At 34.9% G+C, this 9,921-nt stretch overlaps 3 non-coding genes across 3 annotated transcripts; all 3 read right to left on the bottom strand.

Annotated features, from left to right (window-relative positions):
• Positions 1-1,504: 1,504 nt before the first annotated feature.
• TRNAN-AUU (transfer RNA asparagine (anticodon AUU)) lies at positions 1,505-1,578 on the bottom strand. The gene has a single exon. It is a non-coding gene; the product is annotated as a tRNA-Asn (tRNA).
• Positions 1,579-5,011: 3,433 nt separating this feature from the next.
• Positions 5,012-5,085, bottom strand: TRNAN-AUU (transfer RNA asparagine (anticodon AUU)). Its single transcript has one exon. It is a non-coding gene; the product is annotated as a tRNA-Asn (tRNA).
• Positions 5,086-9,374: 4,289 nt separating this feature from the next.
• Positions 9,375-9,448, bottom strand: TRNAN-AUU (transfer RNA asparagine (anticodon AUU)). Its single transcript has one exon. It is a non-coding gene; the product is annotated as a tRNA-Asn (tRNA).
• Positions 9,449-9,921: the final 473 nt, after the last annotated feature.

Raw genomic sequence — 9,921 nt, 5'->3', positions numbered from 1 at the left:
TAATTTAGTAATAGGTGAAAAACCATCCTTACAAAGGTGTTAATCAGAGACTTGGCTTTGTGGACACTTTTCAGAGAACAAATTTGTTAGCATAAAAATAAAGCCAGAAAATGAAGAGCTGTTTAATCACTCAATTGGATTTTTCTGCCAGCATATTTTTTTTCTCTGCAACCCACTGCTAAATTGTGCTTCCTAGCTGTTTTTATAAAATCACTGAATCAAATCTAACTCTGATTACATCAGAGAAGGCCAGGTACCCTACACCGTAACAGGGGGTTTGAAATTTTGACTTGTCTACTTAAAGATCACCAAAATCTGATAACAAGGGAAATTAGGTCCCTGGGTGGGATTGAACCACCAACCTTATGGTTAATAGCCGTACATACTAATTGATTGCGCCACAGAGACACTTTGCAAAAGTCCATACTGACAAAGGCTAATAAGCATTCATCTAAAGCGTTTCCTAGAAAAACTTTAAAAAGTCAATAATCTGGAGAGTTTTTGTAAGATGTTTCTTCCATCAACCAACGAAGAAACACATTGGTACTTTCCCATGATGAGTGAGTGCTTCAGGATCTCTTGCACTTACATGTGCAGCAGAGTACTGCAATGGAAGCATGCTGGGCCCATAACCCAGAGGTAGGCAGATTGAAACTATCCTCTGCTATATGCATTTTTTTTTGTTAATTAAAGTAATCCAAAACTGGGATTGATATTTTGTCTCTTTTATTTTTACTTAAAGTACAATAACTTTTACCATTTTAATTTGTTTTAATAGTATATTGACAGTATTGTTTTCTTTCAAAAATCCACTTCATTTTCTTTACCCTATTATTAAAATGGTAATTGACAAAAACAAACTACATTGTCACCAGAAGAGCAATACAAAATGTACAAGTGATATATTAAAATCATCTTTCCAGCTTGAATTTCAATGATGCATTGGGTCAACAAATTTGTGAGAAACATCTTCACCCTTAAATAAAGATTTTCTTAATTCCTTACCTGTGTGCTAATTAGATATCACCTTGTTTTCATATTAAACAGACTTCCACATGAGAAAGCAGCAAGGATGCAGTGGCGTTAATGTTTCCTGGTGTCAACTTGTATTATTTCAGTAGACATTGAAATGAGGATGCATCTTGCTGCCTTTCCAATGAAGCAAGTTTAATTTAGTAATAGGTGAAAAACCATCCTTACAAAGGTGTTAATCAGAGACTTGGCTTTGTGGACACTTTTCAGAGAACAAATTTGTTAGCATAAAAATAAAGCCAGAAAATGAAGAGCTGTTTAATCACTCGATTGGATTTTTCTGCCAGCATATTTTTTTTCTCTGCAACCCACTGCTAAATTGTGCTTCCTAGCTGTTTTTTTATAAAATCACTGAATCAAATCTAACTCTGATTACATCAGAGAAGGCCATGTACCCTACACCATAAGAGGGGGTTTGAAATTTTGACTTGTCTACTTAAATATCACCAAAATCTGATCACAAGTTTAATTAGGTCCCTGGGTGGGATTGAACCACCAACCTTTCGGTTAATAGCCGAACACACTAACCGATTGCGCCACAGAGACACTTTGCAAAACGTGCCTACTGACAAAGGCTAATAAGCATACATCTAGAACGTTTCCTAGAAAAACATTAAAAAATCAATAATCTGGAGAGTTTTTGTAAGATGTTTCTTCCATCAACTAACGAATAAACACATTGGTACTTTCCCATGATGAGTGAGTGCTTCAGGATCTCTTGCACTTACATGTGCAGCAGAGTACTGCAATGGAAGCATGCTGGACCCATAACCCAGAGGTAGGCAGATTGAAACTATCCTTTGCTATATGCATTTTTTTTGTTAATTTAAGTAATCAAAACTGGGATTGATATTTTTGCTCTTTTATTTTTACTTAAAGTACAATAACTTTTACCATTTTAATTTGTTTTAATAGTATATTGACAGTATAGTTTTCTTTCAAAAATCCACTTAATTTTCTTTACCCTGTTATTAAAATGGTAATTGACAAAAAAAACTACATTGTCACCAGAAGAGCAATACAAAATGTACAAGTGATATATTAAAATCATCTTTCCAGCTTGAATTTCAATGATGCATTGGGGCAACAATTTTGTGAGAAACATCTTCACCCTTAAATAAAGATTTTCGTAATTCCTTACCTGTGTGCTAATTAGATATCACCTTGTTTTCACATTAAACAGACTTCCACATGAGAAAGCAGCAAGGATGCAGTGGCGTTAATGTTTCCTGGTGTCAACCTGTATTATTTCAGTAGACATTGAAATGAGGATGCATCTTGCTGCCTTTCCAATGAAGCAAGTTTAATTTAGTAATAGGTGAAAAACCATCCCTACAAAGGTGTTAATCAGAGACTTGGCTTTGTGGACACTTTTCAGAGAACAAATTTGTTAGCATAAAAATAAAGCAAGAAAATTAAGAGCTGTTAAATCAAGCAATTTAATTTTTTTGCAAGCATATTTCTTTTTCTCTGCAACCCACTGCTAAATTGTGCTTCCTAGATGTTTTTATAAAATCACTGAATCAAATCTAACTCTGATTACATCAGAGAAGGCCAGGTACCCTACACAATAAGAGGGGGTTTGAAATTTTGACTTGTCTACTTAAATATCACCAAAATCTGATAACAAGGTCAATTACGTCCCTGGGTGGGATTGAACCACCAACCTTTTGGTTAATAGCCATACACACTAACTGATTGCGCCACAGAGACACTTTGCGAAAGTGCATACTGACAAAGGCTAATAAGCATTCATCTAAAACGTTTCCTAGAAAAACTTTAAAAAGTCAATAATCTGGAGAGTTTTTGTAAGATGTTTCTTCCATCAACCAACGAAGAAACACATTGGTACTTTCCCATGATGAGTGAGTGCTTCAGGATCTCTTGCACTTACATGTGCAGCAAAGTACAGCAATGGAAGCATGCTGGGTTCATAACCCAGAGGTAGGCAGATTGAAACTATCCTCTGCTGTATGCTTTTTTTTTTTTATTAAAGTAATCCAAAACTGGGATTGATATTTTGGCTCTTTTATTTTTACTTAAAGTACAATAACTTTTACCATTTTAATTTGTTTTAATAGTATATTGACAGTATTGTTTTCTTTCAAAAATCCACTTAATTTTCTTTACCCTATTATTAAAATGGTAATTGACAAAAACAAACTACATTGTCACCAGAAGAGCAATACAAAATGTACAAGTGATATATTAAAATCATCTTTCCAGCTTGAATTTCAATGATGCATTGGGGCAACGATTTTGTGAGAAACATCTTCACCCTTAAATAAAGATTTTCTTAATTCCTTACCTGTGTGCTAATTAGATATCACCTTGTTTTCGCATTAAACAGACTTCCACATGAGAAAGCAGCAAGGATGCAGTGGCGTTAATGTTTCCTGGTGTCAACTTGTATTATTTCAGTAGACATTGAAATGAGGATGCATCTTGCTGCCTTTCCAATGAAGCAAGTTAAATTTAGTAATAGGTGAAAAACCATCCCTACAAAGGTGTTAATCAGAGACTTGGCTTTGTGGACACTTTTCAGAGAACAAATTTGTTAGCATAAAAATAAAGCCAGAAAATGAAGAGCTGTTTAATCACTCAATTGGATTTTTTTTGCCAGCATATTTTTTTTCTCTGCAACCCACTGCTAAATTGTGCTTCCTAGCTGTTTTTTATAAAATCACTGAATCAAATCTAACTCTGATTACATCAGAGAAGGCCAGGTACCCTACACAATAAGAGGGGGTTTGAAATTTTGACTTGTCTACTTAAATATCACCAAAATCTGATCACAAGGTCAATTACATTCCTGGGTGGGATTGAACCACCAACCTTTTGGTTAATAGCCTTACACACTAACCAATTGCACCACAGAGACACTTTGCAAAAAGTACATACTGACAAAGGCTAATAAGCATTCATCAAGAACGTTTCCTAGAAAAACTTTAAAAAGTCAATAATCTGGAGAGTTTTTGTAAGATGTTTCTTCCATCAACCAATGAAGAAACACATTGGTACTTTCCCATGATGAGTGAGTGCTTCAGGATCTCTTGCACTTACATGTGCAGCAGAGTACTGCAATGGAAGCATGCTGGACCCATAACCCAGAGATAGGTAGATTGAAACTATCCTCTGCTATATGCATTTTTTTTTGTTAATTAAAGTAATCCAAAACTGGGATTGATATTTTGTCTCTTTTATTTTTACTAAAAGTACAATAACTTTTTACCATTTTAATTTGTTTTAATAGTATATTGACAGTATTGTTTTCTTTCAAAAATCCACTTCATTTTCTTTACCCTATTATTAAAATGGTAATTGACAAAAACAAACTACATTGTCACCAGAAGAGCAATACAAAATGTACAAGTGATATATTAAAATCATCTTTCCAGCTTGAATTTCAATGATGCATTGGGGCAACGATTTTGGGAGAAACATCTTCACCCTTAAATAAAGATTTTCTTAATTCCTTACCTGTGTGATAATTAGATATCACCTTGTTTTCACATTAAACAGACTTCCACATGAGAAAGCAGCAAGGATGCAGTGGCGTTAATGTTTCCTGGTGTCAACCTGTATTATTTCAGTAGACATTGAAATGAGGATGCATCTTGCTGCCTTTCCAATGAAGCAAGTTTAATTTAGTAATAGGTGAAAAACCATCCCTACAACGGTGTTAATCAGAGACTTGGCTTTGTGGACACTTTTCAGAGAACAAATTTGTTAGCATAAAAATAAAGCCAGAAAATGAAGAGCTGTTTAATCACTCAGTTGGATTTTTTTTGCCAGCATATTTTTTTTCTCTGCAACCCACTGCTAAATTGTGCTTCCTAGCTGTTTTTTATAAAATCACTGAATCAAATCTAACTCTGATTACATCAGAGAAGGCCATGTACCCTACACCATAAGAGGGGGTTTGAAATTTTGACTTGTCTACTTAAATATCACCAAAATCTGATCAGAAGTTTAATTAGGTCCCTGGGTGGGATTGAACCACCAACCTTTCGGTTAATAGCCGAACACACTAACCGATTGCGCCACAGAGACACTTTGCAAAAAGTGCCTACTGACAAAGGCTAATAAGCATACATCTAGAACGTTTCCTAGAAAAACATTAAAAAAGTCAATAATCTGGAGAGTTTTTGTAAGATGTTTCTTCCATCAACTAACGAATAAACACATTGGTACTTTCCCATGATGAGTGAGTGCTTCAGGATCTCTTGCACTTACATGTGCAGCAGAGTACTGCAATGGAAGCATGCTGGACCCATAACCCAGAGGTAGGCAGATTGAAACTATCCTTTGCTATATGCATTTTTTTTGTTAATTTAAGTAATCAAAACTGGGATTGATATTTTTGCTCTTTTATTTTTACTTAAAGTACAATAACTTTTACCATTTTAATTTGTTTTAATAGTATATTGACAGTATAGTTTTCTTTCAAAAATCCACTTAATTTTCTTTACCCTGTTATTAAAATGGTAATTGACAAAAAAAACTACATTGTCACCAGAAGAGCAATACAAAATGTACAAGTGATATATTAAAATCATCTTTCCAGCTTGAATTTCAATGATGCATTGGGGCAACAATTTTGTGAGAAACATCTTCACCCTTAAATAAAGATTTTCGTAATTCCTTACCTGTGTGCTAATTAGATATCACCTTGTTTTCACATTAAACAGACTTCCACATGAGAAAGCAGCAAGGATGCAGTGGCGTTAATGTTTCCTGGTGTCAACCTGTATTATTTCAGTAGACATTGAAATGAGGATGCATCTTGCTGCCTTTCCAATGAAGCAAGTTTAATTTAGTAATAGGTGAAAAACCATCCCTACAAAGGTGTTAATCAGAGACTTGGCTTTGTGGACACTTTTCAGAGAACAAATTTGTTAGCATAAAAATAAAGCAAGAAAATTAAGAGCTGTTAAATCAAGCAATTTGATTTTTTTGCAAGCATATTTCTTTTTCTCTGCAACCCACTGCTAAATTGTGCTTCCTAGATGTTTTTATAAAATCACTGAATCAAATCTAACTCTGATTACATCAGAGAAGGCCAGGTACCCTACACAATAAGAGGGGGTTTGAAATTTTGACTTGTCTACTTAAATATCACCAAAATCTGATAACAAGGTCAATTACGTCCCTGGGTGGGATTGAACCACCAACCTTTTGGTTAATAGCCATACACACTAACTGATTGCGCCACAGAGACACTTTGCAAAAGTACATACTGACAAAGGCTAATAAGCATTCATCTAAAACGTTTCCTAGAAAAACTTAATAAAGTCAATAATCTGGAGAGTTTTTGTAAGATGTTTCTTCTATCAACCAACGAAGAAACACATTGGTACTTTCCCATGATGAGTGAGTGCTTCAGGATCTCTTGCACTTACATGTGCAGCAGAGTACAGCAATGGAAGCATGCTGGGCCCATAACCCAGAGGTAGGCAGATTGAAACTATCCTCTGCTATATGCATTTTTTTGTTTGTTAATTAAAGTATTCCAAAACTGGGATTGATATTTTGGCTCTTTTATTTTTACTTAAAGTACAATAACTTTTACCATTTTAATTTGTTTTAATAGTATATTGACAGTTTTGTTTTCTTTCAAAAATCCACTTCATTTTCTTTACCCTATTATTAAAATGGTAATTGACAAAAACAAACTACATTGTCACCAGAAGAGCAATACAAAATGTACAAGTGATATATTAAAATCATCTTTCCAGCTTGAATTTCAATGATGCATTGGGGCAACGATTTTGTGAGAAACATCTTCACCCTTAAATAAAGATTTTCTTAATTCCTTACCTGTGTGCTAATTAGATATCACCTTGTTTTCACATTAAACAGACTTCCACATGAGAAAGCAGCAAGGATGCAGTGGCGTTAATGTTTCCTGGTGTCAACTTGTATTGTTTCAGTAGACATTGAAATGAGGATGCATCTTGCTGCCTTTCCAATGAAGCAAGTTTAATTTAGTAATAGGTGAAAAACCATCCCTACAAAGGTGTTAATCAGAGACTTTGCTTTGTGGACACTTTTCAGAGAACAAATTTGTTAGCATAAAAATAAAGCCAGAAAATGAAGAGCTGTTTAATCACTCAATTGGATTTTTCTGCCAGCATATTTCTTTTTCTCTACAACCCACTGCTAAATTGTGCTTCCTAGATGTTTTTATAAATCACTGAATCAAATCTAACTCTGATTACATCAGAGAAGGCCAGGTACCCTACACCATAACAGGGGGTTTGAAATTTTGACTTGTCTACTTAAAGATCACCAAAATCTGATAACAAGGTCAATTACGTACCTGGGTGGGATTGAACCACCAACCTTTTGGTTAATAGCCGTACACACTAACTGATTGCGCCACAGAGACACATTGCAGAAGTATATACTGACAAGGGCTAATAAGCATTCATCTAAAACGTTTCCTAGAAAAACTTTAAAAAGTTAATAATCTGGAGAGTTTTTGTAAGATGTTTCTTCCATCAACCAACGAAGAAACACATTGGTACTTTCCCATGATGAGTGAGTGCTTCAGGATCTCTTGCACTTACATGTGCAGCAGAGTACAGCAATGGAAGCATGCTGGGCCCATAACCCAGAGGTAGGCAGATTGAAACTATCCTCTGCTATATGCTTTTTTTTTGTTAATTAAAGTAATCCAAAACTGGGATTGATATTTTGGCTCTTTTATTTTTACTTAAAGTACAATAACTTTTACCATTTTAATTTGTTTTAATAGTATATTGACAGTATTGTTTTCTTTCAAAAATCCACTTCATTTTCTTTACCCTATTATTAAAATGGTAATTGACAAAAACAAACTACATTGTCACCAGAAGAGCAATACAAAATGTACAAGTGATATATTAAAATCATCTTTCCAGCTTGAATTTCAATGATGCATTGGGGCAACGATTTTGTGAGGAGTATATCCTTTAGGTATCCGTGGACGGCCCCCGTTGCAGATCTCAGTCACAGTTGCAGGGAAACACCTTTGGCGAGGTGTACCGGAGAGTCACCACAGTCGACCAGCATGCAGACGGAAACGGCACCAAGGGATATTGCTTGCTCGTAAGCCGCTGATAACAGGAGGGACACTGATCTGAAGTAAGCCCCAATATCACCAAAATCTGATCACAAGGTCAATTACGTTCCTGGGTGGGATTGAACCACAAACCTTTTGGTTAATAGCCTTACACACTAACCAATTGCACCACAGAGACACTTTGCAAAAAGTACATACTGACAAAGGCTAATAAGCATTCATCAAGAACGTTTCCTAGAAAAACTTTAAAAAGTCAATAATCTGGAGAGTTTTTGTAAGATGTTTCTTCCATCAACCAATGAAGAAACACATTGGTACTTTCCCATGATGAGTGAGTGCTTCAGGATCTCTTGCACTTACATGTGCAGCAGAGTACTGCAATGGAAGCATGCTGGGCCCATAACCCAGAGATAGGTAGATTGAAACTATCCTCTGCTATATGCATTTTTTTTTTGTTAATTAAAGTAATCAAAAACTGGGATTGATATTTTGTCTCTTTTATTTTTACTTAAAGTACAATAACTTTTACCATTTTAATTTGTTTTAATAGTATATTGACAGTATTGTTTTCTTTCAAAAATCCACTTCATTTTCTTTACCCTATTATTAAAATGGTAATTGACAAAAACAAACTACATTGTCACCAGAAGAGCAATACAAAATGTACAAGTGATATATTAAAATCATCTTTCCAGCTTGAATTTCAATGATGCATTGGGGCAACGATTTTGTGAGAAACATCTTCACCCTTAAATAAAGATTTTCTTAATTCCTTACCTGTGTGATAATTAGATATCACCTTGTTTTCACATTAAACAGACTTCCACATGAGAAAGCAGCAAGGATGCAGTGGCGTTAATGTTTCCTGGTGTCAACCTGTATTATTTCAGTAGACATTGAAATGAGGATGCATCTTGCTGCCTTTCCAATGAAGCAAGTTTAATTTAGTAATAGGTGAAAAACCATCCCTACAACGGTGTTAATCAGAGACTTGGCTTTGTGGACACTTTTCAGAGAACAAATTTGTTAGCATAAAAATAAAGCCAGAAAATGAAGAGCTGTTTAATCACTCAATTGGATTTTTTTTGCTAGCATATTTTTTTTCTCTGCAACCCACTGCTAAATTGTGCTTCCTAGCTGTTTTTTATAAAATCACTGAATCAAATCTAACTCTGATTACATCAGAGAAGGCCATGTACCCTACACCATAAGAGGGGGTTTGAAATTTTGACTTGTCTACTTAAATATCACCAAAATCTGATCACAAGTTTAATAAGGTCCCTGGGTGGGATTGAACCACCAACCTTTCGGTTAATAGCCGAACACACTAACCGATTGCGCCACAGAGACACTTTGCAAAAACTGCCTACTGACAAAGGCTAATAAGCATACATCTAGAACGTTTCCTAGAAAAACATTAAAAAATCAATAATCTGGAGAGTTTTTGTAAGATGTTTCTTCCATCAACTAACGAATAAACACATTGGTACTTTCCCATGATGAGTGAGTGCTTCAGGATCTCTTGCACTTACATGTGCAGCAGAGTACTGCAATGGAAGCATGCTGGACCCATAACCCAGAGGTAGGCAGATTGAAACTATCCTTTGCTATATGCATTTTTTTTGTTAATTTAAGTAATCAAAACTGGGATTGATATTTTTGCTCTTTTATTTTTACTTAAAGTACAATAACTTTTACCATTTTAATTTGTTTTAATAGTATATTGACAGTATAGTTTTCTTTCAAAAATCCACTTAATTTTCTTTACCCTGTTATTAAAATGGTAATTGACAAAAAAAACTACATTGTCACCAGAAGAGCAA

The sequence above is a fragment of the Pseudophryne corroboree genome, unplaced genomic scaffold (genome assembly GCF_028390025.1).
Source record: "Pseudophryne corroboree isolate aPseCor3 unplaced genomic scaffold, aPseCor3.hap2 scaffold_1005, whole genome shotgun sequence".
Taxonomy (NCBI): Eukaryota; Metazoa; Chordata; class Amphibia; order Anura; family Myobatrachidae; genus Pseudophryne; species Pseudophryne corroboree.
The sequence above is the reverse complement of the archived record's forward strand: the minus strand, read 5'-3'. Positions and strand labels throughout refer to the sequence as shown.